This window comes from Globicephala melas, chromosome 1 (genome assembly GCF_963455315.2).
Source record: "Globicephala melas chromosome 1, mGloMel1.2, whole genome shotgun sequence".
NCBI lineage: Eukaryota > Metazoa > Chordata > Mammalia > Artiodactyla > Delphinidae > Globicephala > Globicephala melas.
In genome coordinates, this window is record NC_083314.1 from 87,708,297 (window position 1) to 87,723,627 (window position 15,331).

At 39.7% G+C, this 15,331-nt stretch overlaps 1 long non-coding RNA gene across 1 annotated transcript in view; it reads left to right on the top strand.

Annotated features, from left to right (window-relative positions):
- Positions 1-255: 255 nt before the first annotated feature.
- The window catches only part of LOC115859774 (uncharacterized), a 59,483-nt gene continuing 44,407 nt past the window's right edge, over positions 256-15,331 (top strand). Inside the window, exons 1-2 of the long non-coding RNA XR_009559495.1 lie at positions 256-535; positions 7,634-7,700. This is a non-coding gene — a long non-coding RNA (uncharacterized lncRNA). The remainder of the gene's footprint in view (positions 536-7,633; positions 7,701-15,331) is intronic.

Genomic DNA, 15,331 nt, shown 5'->3' on the forward strand with positions numbered 1-15,331 from the left:
GATTTAATTTATATTTTTAAAGTCTCCTCTCTCCTATATGTGTTATTTTTGTTTGTATCTTTTCTTAGTCTGACAATGATTTTTCTTTCTGGGGAAGAAAATTTACATAACCGCTCCATATGTAAAACAGTGTTGCTTGGTGAGTCATGGTCACAAAAAGTTCCTTTGGAACATGTGACTGAATCTCTGCCTCAGCCAATTTTTTTTTTTTTTCCCATGGCCTTCTTTGACACTCTAAGCCCAGAAGCTCCCCACTCGCCTGGCCCCTGCTCTATGAAGGCCACATCAGGTGTTACTGGCTTTCCCAGCTGCCTCCTGGCCCTCGAGGGTGAGAACAAACCTCTGGGGACAGGGCAAGAGGTCACCCTTTGAGCCATCCCTGGACCTCGTGAAGCAGGTGCCACTTAATTCTAGGAGTTGGAAGGGAGAGATGCACCAGTCTCCTGCCTCAGCCCCGGAATCCTGATCAGGGTGTGATGCGTTGCTACCAGTCTGCTCAAGAAGCATCTTTCCATGGGAGGTGGGGAGTTCAGTGGTGAGTCACTCAAATTAGTCTCTGCTGTTTGGGCACGTTACTTAGGATTAAGTATTGTCAGTTTGTTTATTTATAAGTTGTTTGTTTATTTATAAGTATTGTCAGTTTATTGACATTGTATGTCAGTTTTCTCATCTTTAAAATGGGAATAATAATGCCTATTTCATGGACTTGTGAAAGATGAAATGAGAATGCATATAATGCATTTAGCCTGACGGATATAAGTTGTTAAAAATGTGCGTTACTGTCATCATTATCACGTATTATATAACCAGACTCAGTCTCCAGCTGAATAAGTGGTAGTGGGGGGAACTTCGTGACTGAAGTAGAATTAAACTCTGACCATACCTATTTAGAGGGGTGACCATCTCTCACCCTGAAAATAATAGGATAACAGGATTTCATACTATTTCTCCCACTTAAAACAACCTAAATATAGTCTATAAAAATAGGCTTTGGGAGCAGATAGACTTGGATTCAGATACCAGCTCTGCCACTTACATGATCTTGGGCAAGTCACTTAGCCTCTGTGACAATCTGTACAGGGTTTTCATACAGTGATACTGAGTTTGAGAACATGATGTAAGCATGACATCCAGAAGACCGTCTGGCACTTAGTGGGATCCTCATATATTGTCCCTCTTCCCTTTCTTAATAGCCATTAAATAAATCAAGTAATAAATACCTATACTATGAAAAATGAGGATATCTTTATTGTTCAGTGTCTTGAGGCCCATTGTGATACTGTGATATAAGAAGAAATATACATTTGGTTTTTGTCCCTGGTAGAGTGTTTCCTTGGGTTCTGTGAGCCATTATAGCAAATTATCGAATCCCAGGAGGGGGGTTGTGGGAAGCCCTGATCTGTAGCCAAGTTGGGCAGAAGTGTGGGTAACCTGGGGACACACTTCTTGCAACTGGCATCTGAAGTGGAGAATAGTCTTGTGGGACTGAGCCCTTAACCTGCGGGGTCTGCACTAACTCCGGTGGTTAATATCAGAACTGAGTTAAATTGCAGGGCACCCAGTTGGTATCTGCAGAAAATTGGAGAATTGCCGGGTGTGAAAAACCCTCACATTTGGTGTTGGAAGTATTGTGAGTAGAGAAACAGTTTTCATTTACCCGTTAGGAATCTCCAATCAGATGGAGACACTTGTAGACATTGACAGAAGAATAAGCATTTACTGAACCCTACTATGTGCCATGCACTGGTTAGGCATTTTGTAATTTCATGTATTCTTTAAAACTCTGTGAGGAACATGTTAATAACACAACTTTATGGATGAGAGAACTGAAGTTTAGAGAATTTAAGACCTTATCCCAAGTCAATCTGGTGGTGAAAGTCCACGCTGTTCCTACCTCCTGCTTCCCTGCATCGCTCCAGATCTCTGGACCAACAGCTACTACCTCTCTAAAGGAGAACACCCCCCTAGTTACAGGCATTGGTGGTTAAACCAGAACCAGCATGATAAAGTGGTCGTTTGGAACTCTACAAGCCTAGAGGACACCTCATGTCAGTGGCATAACCCCGGGGCCCTGGGTTAGAAGAATATGCCTAAATTTCCCCAGCCCCCAATCACAATAACTTCCAAGACACAGTCACCCAGCCAAAGCTTCTATCTAGCTCTCTTATTACCAACCCAGTGATGACCCTGTCTATTTGATCCTTTAGTGGTGGAATTTGGGGCCAGTTCTCTTACTAGGGCACAGAATCTTGCTGTCAGGACCAGAGACAGCAGTTCTCTGGGATTTCATTGACGAAGTTCAGTTGGTAATCCAGGGCAGACTTTGCCAAGAAGAAAGATGGAGAGAGAAACTTCTGTAATGACCTCTAGCTATTAAATTTGACCACCCGCTGAAATCAATATCCCCTCAAGTTAATCCCAGACTGCCTAAATCAGTTACAGTCAACTATCATTTACGTCACACAGCAGCCACTGGGAGGTACAGAGAAGCAGGGTGCGGAGAAGGTAATGAGCACAGGCCCACATCAGGACCCAAGCAGATCATTTCTACACTCCTGGGACTGTTGCAGGATGAAATTCCCAGCCTTCTTTTTAAAAATGAAAATACCCTTTTCTTCTGATTTTAAAATAATGCATGCATATTATGATTGTTTTTGTTTTAAAATCAGACAATAAGAAATGTTTAAAAAAAAATTTTAAAAAGCAAATGAAAATCTCACCCTTACTCCTGCCAACTAGTAATAACATTCTGTAAATCCTTCCAAACATTTTTTTGGTTCGTATACCTCTAGCCTCCCCCTCCAATAATTGTTTTAAAAATAGGACTGTATTGTGATTTTATTTTATCACTTCTAACATATCATAAGTATCCACCCAAAGAATACAGATCTCTGTTGCTGTTTTAATGGATTTATGATATCCATTATAGAGATGTACTATAATTTGCTTAGCTATTCCTCTCTTAAATGGTTTCCAGTACCGTGATGATAAATAAAGCTGCAACAAACGCACTGGTACATCTTTGGTGAATATTTTATGTTGTGTTCAGGTCATTAACCCTGAACTTAAAATTCCACAAGTCTTCAGGAACCTCAACCTTACTTATGTGCACTCCCTTGATAAATTATGGCTAAAACATTCATTCACTCATTTATTCATTCAACAAACATTTATTGGGTGAACATGTTCCAGACACAGGCCTATGCTCTGTGGATATGCGGTGAGTAAAACAGACAAAAATCTCTGCCTTCAGAAAGCTCGCATTTAGAGGGATGAAATTAATGATAAACATAATAAATGATCTTGTGTAACAAGGTGGCAAGTGTTAAAGAGAAAAATAAGCAAGAAAAGGGGAATTTCTTCTACAGTCATTCAGCATTTATTCTCTCTATCATCGTGCTATTCAGTTTAATTCAATAAACATCTGTCGAACCCCTACGTTATGTTCTAGGTTACTGTTCTAGGTATTGGGAATGGGGCATGTAGAGCTGAATGAAGTATGAGTCCTAGTGTAGAGAAGCTCACAATTATTTTCTTCTTTGTGACTTAACCATTTCATCTGTGTGTGTTTTGTCTTCACAACTAGATTAGAAAACCCTCAAGGGCAAGAGTCTGTGTTTTATACTTCTCTTGAGTTCTCCTGAGCTTTTAGCATAATGTTTCTTTTTAACAGAATTAATGGTTAATAAGTGCTTGTTATGTACTGTACTTGTGAAATAGAAATGGCGTTGGTCAGTTCAAACTGATATGGCTCCTGTGAAAAGGAGTATAAAGAGCTTTTTAATTTTTATTTCAAATTATTCTGATGCCATTAATGATATATAGAAGGCAAAACACATAGTAGACTTAGAGAAGATAGTAGAGCCCAGAATCAAATCGAAAATATTTTTCCACTTTTAGTATAAACCGTGTTTTCCAGAAAACACACACACACACACACACACACACAAATAAATTGGGGAAAAAAAAAAAGAAATGGTGCTGGTGGTTTTGAGAGATGACAGACTGGGTTCTGATGAACCAAGAAAGATTCAGGGTGAAAAAAAGGCACTGATTAACATCCAAGGTTAATGAGAAAGCTACCTATTTAGATCATGATGTTGGCATTAAAAAAAAAAAAACTTGCTCTAAATCATGCATTAATTAAGTATAGTAATATAGATATGTTAATGTTAAATACAGTAATTTTAGCTCTATTGTGCAAAGCTGGTTGAATAAGTAATACCATTTTTGAAAGAAAAACAAACCAAGCAGAGACACGTGCTGGGATTTCACCTGGCTCTGCGTGGCTTGTTTAAACTGCCCCCCACATCGGACTAATGCACACCAAACCCTGCCTGAAGGGGGCGCTCTAACACTCACTTGCAGTTCAAGGCCTTCGCTCTATAAAGTCCCTCAGTTCTTCCAACAGACCCTTGTTTTGTGCTCTTTCCCACTTCCTGGCTATCTTCTGGCTGTTTCATCTCTCATTAAAAAAAAGAAAAAAAAACCCTGCCATACAAAGTAGGTAACTCTGAAAGTATGAAGTGCTGCAGGATAAGACAGGCTTTATATCTATCATGATGGAATGCCTAATATTTGTCAGGGATTGTATCCTGCCAGCTACATATATTATTTCTAATTCTCAAAGCAACCTTGCAAAAGGAGCAATATTGTCCCCAAAAGGACTCTGAGGTTGAGAGAGGTCACAGTGTAAGTATGCACACTGCTTTCTGTAGCTGCCTTTATTTGTCTGTTTGCTTATTATTAGTACCATCATATTATTGTCATAGTTGATGTCATTCTGGCAGAAGTAGTATAATTTTAAAATATTTCTCTTTAAATTTAACACTCATTTCTCCGCCATGGCTTCTCTCAACAAAGACTCTGCCCATCCAGGCTTGGAGGGTTTCAGTGAGGACCTGTAGGCGCTTTCTGGTATTTTCTGGCCTAGCCCTTTGAGCTGAGTAAGACCTGGAACAGGTGAAGCTCCCACAAGGCAGATCCCAGCTGCCTGCAGGACCAGGCAGGGCTTTTGACTCAATTCTCATCCTTTAAAAACATCTTTTTCCTAGCTTTATTGAGATTAATTGACATGTAACATTATGTAAGTTTAAGGCATACAGTGTGATGATTTAATACACATATATATTGTGAAATGATTACCACAGTAAGGTTAGTTAACACCTTCATCATTTCACATAATTATCTTTTTGTGTGTGTGTGTGTGTGTGGTGAGAACATTTAAGATCTACTCTCTTAGCAACTTTCAAGTGTATAATAAAACAGTATTGTTATCTCTAATCACAATGTTGTGCATTAGATCTCCAGAACTTATTTATCTCATAACTGGAAGTTTATACCCTTTGACCAATATTTCCCCATTTCCCCCGACTCCCAGCCCCTGGCAACGACCATTCTACTCTCTCTTTCTATGTGTTTGGATTTTTTAGATTCCACATATAAGTGAGATCATACAATATTTGTCTTTCTCTGTCTTATTTCACTTAACATAATGTCCTCAAGTTCCGTACATGGTGGCACAAATGACAGGATTGTCTTCTTTGTTGTTGAGCCATCCTTTCTGATTGCATTTCTCCTGGCACATCCCAGATGGAGAGTGATATAAAGCCCCCATCTGAAGAGTGATATAAAAACCTCAGAATGAAATGGACCTTTTCCCAGTGTTCACCACAGCACTTGGGGCCCAGTAGGTACATAATGATTTTTGAGTGGACAAATGACACTATTTACAGAAGTGTCTTACTAACTTTTGAAGCCTTTCTCACAGAATACAAACATAAATTTCAGAGTGGCTATTGTCTGGACTAACATGGAAAACTATGAAGGCAAAATTATTGAGTCAAATCAGCAATGTGGCTGACTGTGCCGAACTGAGGCCTAATCTAGGGGAGAATTCCTTTAAAAAATTAGCAAAAAGTTATTCTATTTAGTATAAAAACTTCTGCCATTTCCCTAGAGTCAATCATGGCATCAGGGAGAAGTCAACCCTATATTTTTGACCTCTGTGATTCTATTATCAAATCCTTCTTTCTTAAAAAAATTTTAAAATTATGTAATACATATGTATTATAAAAATAGTAGAAAATACTGACAAGTATGAAGAAGAATTGTACATCACTAATAATTCCACCACCCATAAATAATCACAACTAACATTTTGGTGTATTTCCTTCTCCCATTTTCCCATGCATGTAATGTATATGCATTACAACAATGAAAACACACACAAAGTTTTGCATCCTGCTTTTTTCACTTATAATAATACAGTATTTCCCCATATCATTAAATATCCTTAAAATCTTGACTTTAGTGGATGTAGAATATTTTATTGTATTTTTTTATTTTATCGCATAATTTATTATGGACTTCGTCAGGCATCGTTCTGGCTCTTTGACTGTATAAAGGCCCCACAATGGATAGCTTAGTGTGTAGTTACTGTACACACCCATGGTTACTTCCTTTTGATCTTCTTCTCATTTTTAAACTCCACACTCAGCTACTTCTAAGGCAATAATTTTTAACTAGTGAGACATGGCCCCTCGGATGGGATGGCCAAGAGCAGGATACATATAATTTGAAAAGCCTTACTTGAAATTTCCATTGCATTATTTTTTTATTAAGATATTTAACTGTTTGGAAATTATATAGCAAAATGTGGGATTTTATTTTTCTAATGGGGGGATGGGTTAAAAATGCACATTCATTCAAAAAATACTTATTGAACACTTACTGCATGTGAGGCCCTGTGCTAGACCCTGGGGATCGAGCCATGACGAAGACAGACAGGCTGAGAATACATACTACGGTTTGCATAGAACACTTTTAAAGCCTCTAATGGCCTGTACAGATCATTTTTTTTTTCTTTGTCAATGTTGTTTGGAGCAAATCAGATTTGTGCTGAGATTAAAAGGGACTCTATATGTTCAGTGCCTGGCAGAGTGCCTGGAATACAGTAAGTAGGTCTTCAGTAACTGCAACTGCCCTCCACCTTCCCATCCCCTCCAAACAAAGGTTTCATTCATGCTGGTGGTTGTGTTGAGTCTCACGACTCACTCTGAGACCCAGCATGCAGGGGATGGCTGCTGGTCAGAACTCTTCTCTACAAACATAGAATCTTGATATCATCAACACCAGACTCTTTCTAAGCTAAAACCAATATGACTTGGTTTGAAGGGTCAGTAATTTATAGACTTTGGGGTTCAATACTATCCTGTGATCCTGGGTGGTCGGGCTTCTGTGAAATGTTCTCTTTGAAATCATAATGGAAATGTCGGGGTCATTCAGTGTTACCTTTGCATTTTACATCACTATTAACTCTCCCTTTAAACCTCAGAGTTGCTGATGCTCAGTTTCCCAAGATCATTTCTTGCCTTGGGAACAACTTCTCATAACCTTGAAAGAGATTTGGCCATTTGGGGGAAGATGGAAAGGTGATGTGATGGAAAAGGAGGATGTAAACTGTCCTCCTTTGATAGGCCAACTCTCCCCACTCCCCACAGAACTCAGGGGAGAAATACAAGATTATTGGGGAGAGTCAAGTTCTCATTGTGAATTTTTTTCTTTTCCTTCAGCATACAACCCATACATTTTCTCAGAAGGAATCTTGTCTCTTATGTACATTGTTTTTCAGTGTGGGTCTGCTGCAAACACAGCTGGAGCTGGATAGCCAGGCACCCCTGCAGAAGTTCACCCAGAAGGTTAGTGGCTTATTTTGTGAAAGTTCTAGTTGGTCCTGGTGACCCATAACTTCTTGAAGATATTGTCCTTAGAGACTGAAAGTTAAAAAAATCATTTTCTGGCCTCGATGAAGTGAACCAAAGACATATGTTTAGAGAGGCTGTTGAACTCAGAGCTGGGTTATAAGTAAGGAAAAATGTTATCTACCTCTTCTTACCTCCTCTGTTACCCTTGGTATTCTAGATATATTTGTTTCTCTTTCTTCAGGGCATTTAAAATTTAAAAAAAAATCTTTTTGAAATCCCACGATAATACCATGTTTCCTAAAGTAAATCTAACCTAGCATGAAGAAATTATTAACAAAGTTTCTTTTATCCACATTAAAGAGTATTTGAAACATTGATCTTCTGACCACCCTTGATAAATCACGGCCATCTGGTAAGTCTCCAAGGTGGACTTACTACTAGTTGAATACATGATATACTTTGTACTTCAATAGAGCAAGTTCGGACAGACACAGAGCTGTAATGGAAAATGAAGCAGAGGGATTTATATGCCTAATTAAAGTAGCAAACTCTCAAAACCAGACCCATAAATTGACTTGTAGAGTTCTGATTGCTGGAAGAGTTGCAAATAAAAGCAGTTTGAGGTGAGAGATCATTTTTCTGGAAGCAGGTGAGCCCAGTGATTTAAAAATTGAAAGCTTTTACTCTTAGTAATTTCACTTACAATGAGAGTGTAAATTTTATCTGAATTATAACTATATATAAATCTGATTTATGAAAATCTGTCAAAAGAATCCTAGACTCTAAGAATCAGTGGCAGGTATAGCTTGAGAATCATAGGATTATTTAGCTAATAAACTCTAAAGTATATAAGACGTAGAATTTAAAATTTGTTGTGTTTGGATAAAGTTATATGTAAATAAAAAAAGGAATCTGGAAAAATAGTGGACCTCAAACAAGAGTAACAATTTGCATTCACTGGTGTCATCCACACAAGGCCATAATACATTTGTTTTCTCTTTCATTTTGTGGTTCTGAAAATATTTTTCTGATTGATAGCTGGTTATCATGTCCTGTGTTGCTCCATTTTATTATCATGTGGGGCCTTTCAAAGGATAAAAGTGCTTTTTAATCACATCGGTAACATAAACCATAATGACATATTTTTTTCCTTCACAAATGCGTAAAGACTGTGAGTACCTTACTATCCTGTGAGCTCCTTTCGGACAGAACCATGCCATTCTGCCCTGGGTACCCAGCTCCGAGTTCAGTGTGTGGCTCCGTAAACATGAGTTCACCCTCCTACACTGTTGGTGGGAATGTAAGTTAGTGCAACCACTATGGAGAAGACTATGGAAGTTCCTCAAAGAACTAAAAATAAGAGTTGCTGTATAATCCAGCAATCCTTCTGCTGGGCATCTATCCAGACAAAACTATAATGCAAAAAGATACACAGATCCCTACATTCATAGCAGCACTACTCACAATAGCCAAGACACGGAAACAATGTAAATGTCCATCGACAGATGAATGGATAAAGAAGACGTGGTACATATATACAATGGAATATTAGCCGTAAAAAGAATGAAATAATGCCATTTGCAGCAACATGGATGGACCCTGGAGATTATCATACTAAGTGAAGTAAGTCAGACAGAGAAAGAAAATATCATATGATATCCCTTATATGTGGAATCTAAAATATTACACAAATAAACTTATCTATGAAAACCGAAACAGACTCACAAACACAGAGAACAGAGCTGTGGTTGCCAAGGGGGATGAAGTGGGCCTTTGGGGTTGGCAGATGCAAGCTATTATATATAGGATGAATAAACAACAAGGTCCTAATGTATAGCACAGGGAACTATATTCAATATCTTGTGATAAACCATAATGGAAAAGAATATAAAAAAGAATGTATATATATGTGTAACTGAATCACTTTGCTGTACAGCAGAAATTAACACATTGTAAATCAACTATACTTCAATAAAAAATAAAATAAAATAAAAACACGAGTTCACATGAATTAAGGGAACCAGAACATCCTGGGCATTCCTTGGTCATCCCTGAGCCTGAGGAAAGCAATCGATTGGGTTGTCCTGTCAGGTGGGAAGTATCAGAAACCGTGCTGGGGACAGTTGTGGAATTTGGAGGTTTCGGATCTTCAGTACCACAAGGGCCTCGTTTTTTGTAAAGTGAGAAAGAGATTTGGAAACAGAGAACCTGAATAGACAAAAATGTAGAACACAGGAAAAATTCCTAGACAGTCGATAAACTTGGTGGCAGAAAAGAAATGTGATCCTTCCCATACAGCAGAAAGTCTTCAGCTGGTCTCCTTCAAGGTTGAGCAACTCCCTGACTGCCGGAGGGAAGAAGGATAACTGGGGGGAGCTAATGGGCTCCCTTTTATCAGCTGTAAACTAAACACGTATTTGCTTCCATAAATATTTGGCACGTAGTAAGCAGGGAATAATGATCGGGTCCAAATTACTCATCTGTTCCTCTGTAAGTGGCAAAGTTAGCATCAGCTGATGCAGTCAGTGAGAATCAGGTCTGATACAATCAGCAGGGGACACACCCTTGGTGACTGCAACAAAAAGTTCAAGGTGGCTTGTTTGGGATGAAAAGAATCCACTTGAGGTTGTCTTCTTGCCCTTCAGCACTGTCCCCTCTGTAGTTAGCCCTCAGACCAGCTCCCAGCCCTGCCACCTGCAGCTCTTTAAACAGCCCTCCTCCTCCGCAGGACCTCATAGCTACCTCTCATCACCCTGGCAATTGCAATGAGAACCCATGAATCACTTGCCGGGGTACGCCACAGCCTTTACCAGAGCGCCCTGGACAACCCCACTTTCTTTTTCTCGAATATTCCAGTCTGTCCTGTTAATACACTAGTTCCATACTCTAGACAGACTTGGATTTGAATTTGCAAGACAAGTTGAAGAAGATAACGAAGCTCTTTAAGACTCAACATCCTCATCTCTAAAATGTGGGGTGACCACCCATCATGGGTTTGCCTAGGATGCAGGACTTTTAGTGTCAAAACCAAGAATGTCCCAAACAAACCAGGATGAGTTGGTCATCTTACTAAAACAGGAATAATAACACCTCATTTCTTGTGTAGATGAAATGTAATATTGTTTGCAGAGTATCTGTCAGGAGTAAGTATTCAATACATGTCAGCCTCTTACCTTCCTTAATCAATTAAAAGTATTTGTGAAATAAGGGTTTGTGGAATACCTGCAAGGTACCCCTCTAGGCACCAGGGGGCTGTGATCAAGTGAGGTCTGAAACACAATTTCTATCTTCAAGGTGCTCACAATCAGGTTGGAGATATAATATTAATGCATATGAAATTGATATTTTATTTACTTATGCTCTGTTCCTTTCCCAAAAAAGACTGGATGAAGCTCAGAATAAATGATACAGATACATGAAAATAAAAGTTGAAGGACGACAGCCACATAATTAGAGAGACAGTGGTGGAACAATTATACTAGAAACCCAAGGCTAAGGAAAGCTATTCCGACTGAATCCAAAACAGCCAGGAACAAAACAAGAATAACACAGAGCAGACTGAATTAAACAGTAAATTATATGGTATCAGTTTCAGAAGTTCAAGGTAGTGGTCTAAAAGTTCAAGGTGGAGTTCAGTGATGATTTCCCTCAAACCAGCTGCAGTGATTATGGGCAGGATGCCTCCTGCATGCCTCCGTTTCCTCTCAAAAACAGGGAGAATGCTTCTCCTGACAAGACATCAACTATCGATAATGCATGTGTGTTTCCAAACTCTCCCCTTCTCCTGCCCACTAGGGAGGCTGTGTTGCCCAAGTTTCTCCCAGGGCACAGGAAAAAGAGCAAAGGCCTGGGGGCAGAGTTTAGAAGAAATTTTTTCTCAAGAATTTAGGAGAAGAGAGAAGAGAGGGAAGGCTGTGGTGGGTGAGGGAAATAGATGAAAGGATTTTTAGGAAGTGTTGTCCAGAGTCATACATTCCCTTTACGGTGCTTGAGTAATTTTGGAAATTTCTTTTTAGCTGGCAGACTTTCTTTGATCCCAGCCCCACTCTGAGACATGAGCTGATGGGTGAATGAAGGAGAAGGCACTTTGCAAAGGCCACGTTTGAAGCTGGATCTGAATCCTCTCCTAGCAGCTCAGACCCTCTGCTTTTGCTCTTCAGTCAAAAAGGAAAAATGCAAAAGACTTGGACAATTGGGATTCTGGCTCATTGGTTTCATAGTTGTACATCTTTGGACAAGTTACTTACCCTGTCAAATACTCAAATTCCTCATCTGTAAAATGGATTATTTGAAGAGAAATAAGATAATGTATTTGCATATAAAGCCCTTAGCACAGTGCCAGGCCCTCAGTAAATGTCAGCTCCCTTCTTTCCTTCCTCTTTTGCAATCCCATCTTTTTATAATGATAATTGACAGTAGGTGGAAAATTCATTCCTCCTGGACCAGCCCTATGCAAAGCTGAAAGTCCCATGTCTCTCTCCTACCTAACTCTTCATCCAGTTACTCCCCATACCTCCCAGGTACACCCACCTAGGAGTCTACTTATCCAGAGATCTGCCTTTCCTATGTCTGTCCCTTGGGTTTGCAATTGCTCCTTCAGGGCAGTGACCACAGCTTTCTGACTTGATGGGTAGCGTAGAGCACAAAATCAGACAGATGCTGTAACAGAACAAACCCTTCTATTGTTCTACCATTGTTTTACAACTCTCATCTTTCCTCTACTTCCTTCCCATGGTCTGGATCTAACACCTAGAATGGCTCCAGTTCTGAAGCTTAACACCCAACTTTCTTTCTGATAACAGCATCCCACCCTTGCAGCTCATTCACTCCCTTAACACACACATTCAACCCCAGTGTGACCTCTGTTCCAGAACTGCTCATTTGGCCCCCAACTCTTTTCTCCCTTTGGCTCTACTTCTTTTCTTACCATGATCCATCACTTCAGTTGTTCTCTCACCATTTCCCTTTACCTTCGTACTCCATGGCTGTCCATCTACTCCAGAACAGTCAGCCCTGGATCAATCCAGCCACTTACACTCAGACCAATGAGCTCTGCTAAGGAAAATCGCATCACCATACAAATTCACACTTTCCAACCTCCCAGGGCTCAGTGCTGCTGGAAATCCTCCATGTGTCTTAGTGTTTCTCCCATCTCCTTAGCAACTACTCCATATTCCACTTTTTTTCCTTAAATCTACCCTTCCATCTTCCTCTGCCTCCTCAATGACCTTGTCCCTTAGTTCTATGGTGGGAACTGAGGGCTTCTTTCAAGGTCTTCCTTGCACCCCTTAGCTGCTCAGAGATTTCAGCCTGGACCATCCTTTTCCTCTTCCTAATTCCCTCAGTGGAAGATGACTCACTCCATCAATCATCCCAGATTTCTTTATTAAATTTCAGATTGTTCCACTCGATTGGCCCTGTTCCTTCAGTGTGTAAATTTGCTCACTTTTTTCTCCTCAAAAAAATTCCTGTCACCACATTACTTACCCTTATCCCCAGTTATTGTATTATGGGTCAGGAGTAAAAATGTTAGCAAGTGAATATCCACAGACTCTTCCCTTAATCCACCCTCTAATGAGAGTTCTGTCATTGCCATCTTGGCCTTTCCTTTCCCTCCTTCTGCAGGGGGAGGATTGTCTTTGTCTTTCCTTCTGTTGCAGAATCTGGGCAATGAGGTAAGAGGGGACTAGAAGGAACTCAGAGTAGCTGAGTGGATCTGCATGGTAAACAGCTGTGACAAAGATGCGGAGGAAGATAAGAGAACTTGCCTGAGTGGGATTTCCATAAGTATTTTAGGGGAAGAGATGGAGGTTTTAAAAAATGTAGACTCTTAGGTACCACAGTAGACTCACTGAACCAGAATATGCATTTTTTCTTCATGATATGGATTTAACAAGATTCCCTAGGTAATCTGTACATTAAGGTTTGAGAAGCACACACAAATTAACTAAAAACAGACCATAGGTATAAATATGAAAACCTAAGAATATCAAACTTCTAGAAGAAAATATAGGGGAAACACTTATGACCTTGGGTTGGGCAAAGAGTTCTTAGGTAGAACAAAAAACAGAGCAAACAAAAAACTATGATCCATAAAAAGAAAAAATTAGATAAGTTGAACTTCACCAATATTAAAAACTTTTTTACACTTCCAAAGACATGGTTAAGAAAATGGAAAGACAAGCCACAGATTGGGAGAAAATATTTGCAAGTAACGTATCTGATAAGAGACTTGTATCCAGAATATATAGAAAACTCTCAAAACTCAACAATAAAAACAATCCAAATTAAAAATGGGCAAAAGATTTGAATATACATTTCATTAAAGAAGATACATGAATGGCTAATAAGTGCATGAGAACAAACTCAACATCATTAGTCGTCATGGAAATGCAAATTAAACAACAATGAGATACCACTACATACCCTCTAGAAGAGCTATAAGCAAAACAATTGAAAAGACCAAGTTTCATGCCAGTGGGAATATAAAATGGCATAGACACTGGAAAATAGTTTGGCAAATTCTTCAAAGGTTACATATAAACTTAAGATAGAGTCCAGAAATTACACTCCTAGGATTTTACTCAAGAGAAACAAAAGTGTGTATCTACACAAAGATATGAATATGATAATAGCTCATAGAGGCATTATACATAATAGCCGAAAACTTGAAACAGTTCAGTTGTTTATGAAGGCAGGAATGCATGAGCGGCAGTGACTCTAGAGGTCACTGTCATCAGTAGCCAATCAGGACAGGTGCACAGGTGCTTAGCACTTTCCAGCATGCCTTTGCTTCCTCCTCTCCATGTCCAGCACATGTCCCCAACTGCTAGCCCTACTGACCAATAGTGGCCCCAGGCCCACCACAAGACACTTGACTGGACCCATGGAAGCACCAAAGCTTCCCCTAGACCTACCCACGAGGCTCCCTTCATAAGTGGTTGGACGTGTCTGGCTTCTCAGATTGATTGAGTGACTCTTCCCCTGATCAGCCAATATCACTTTCAGGCCTTTACTTCCCCAGCTCCTTGCACAACTGTGCAAGGTCTTATTCCTATAATAAGTCCTTCGTCCCATAACACCAGTCACTCTGTTCCCCTGACTGAACACTGTTATTGGTGCCAAAAGTGGTTCCAGGGGAACAGAACCTTAAGGATAGGAATATGGAATTGGTTGACTGATCTGACTAGATTTAAAGGCTTAAAGACTCTGTTGCTAATGGTAAAGTGGACACTGGTAGTCCACGGCATTTGAGTGGCAAACTTACATGACCACCTGTAATCACCTGCAATCAAGCTCCTAGGAAAAACAAGGCATTGAGTATTAAGTGGCTGCTTCCACAGAAGATTAGAGTGCAAATAAAAATTGTAAAGAATTTGGTTGCCCTTAAGTACACTGGAGAGCTTGGGGAAAGAAAATGATGAGCTCAATGCTCTATATGCCCAGATCCAAGTGATAAACCAGAAAGCCCTGAAAGACACTTTGTCTTCTGTGGGTTCAAGGCCAAGATTTCTGAAATCCAAACCCAAGGTCTAATCTTGAAGGTGGCTGAATTACAAGGCAAAAAGAATTTACATCAGTGAACGTACTGAAAACCATTGAATCGTATGCTTTAAAGGGGTGGA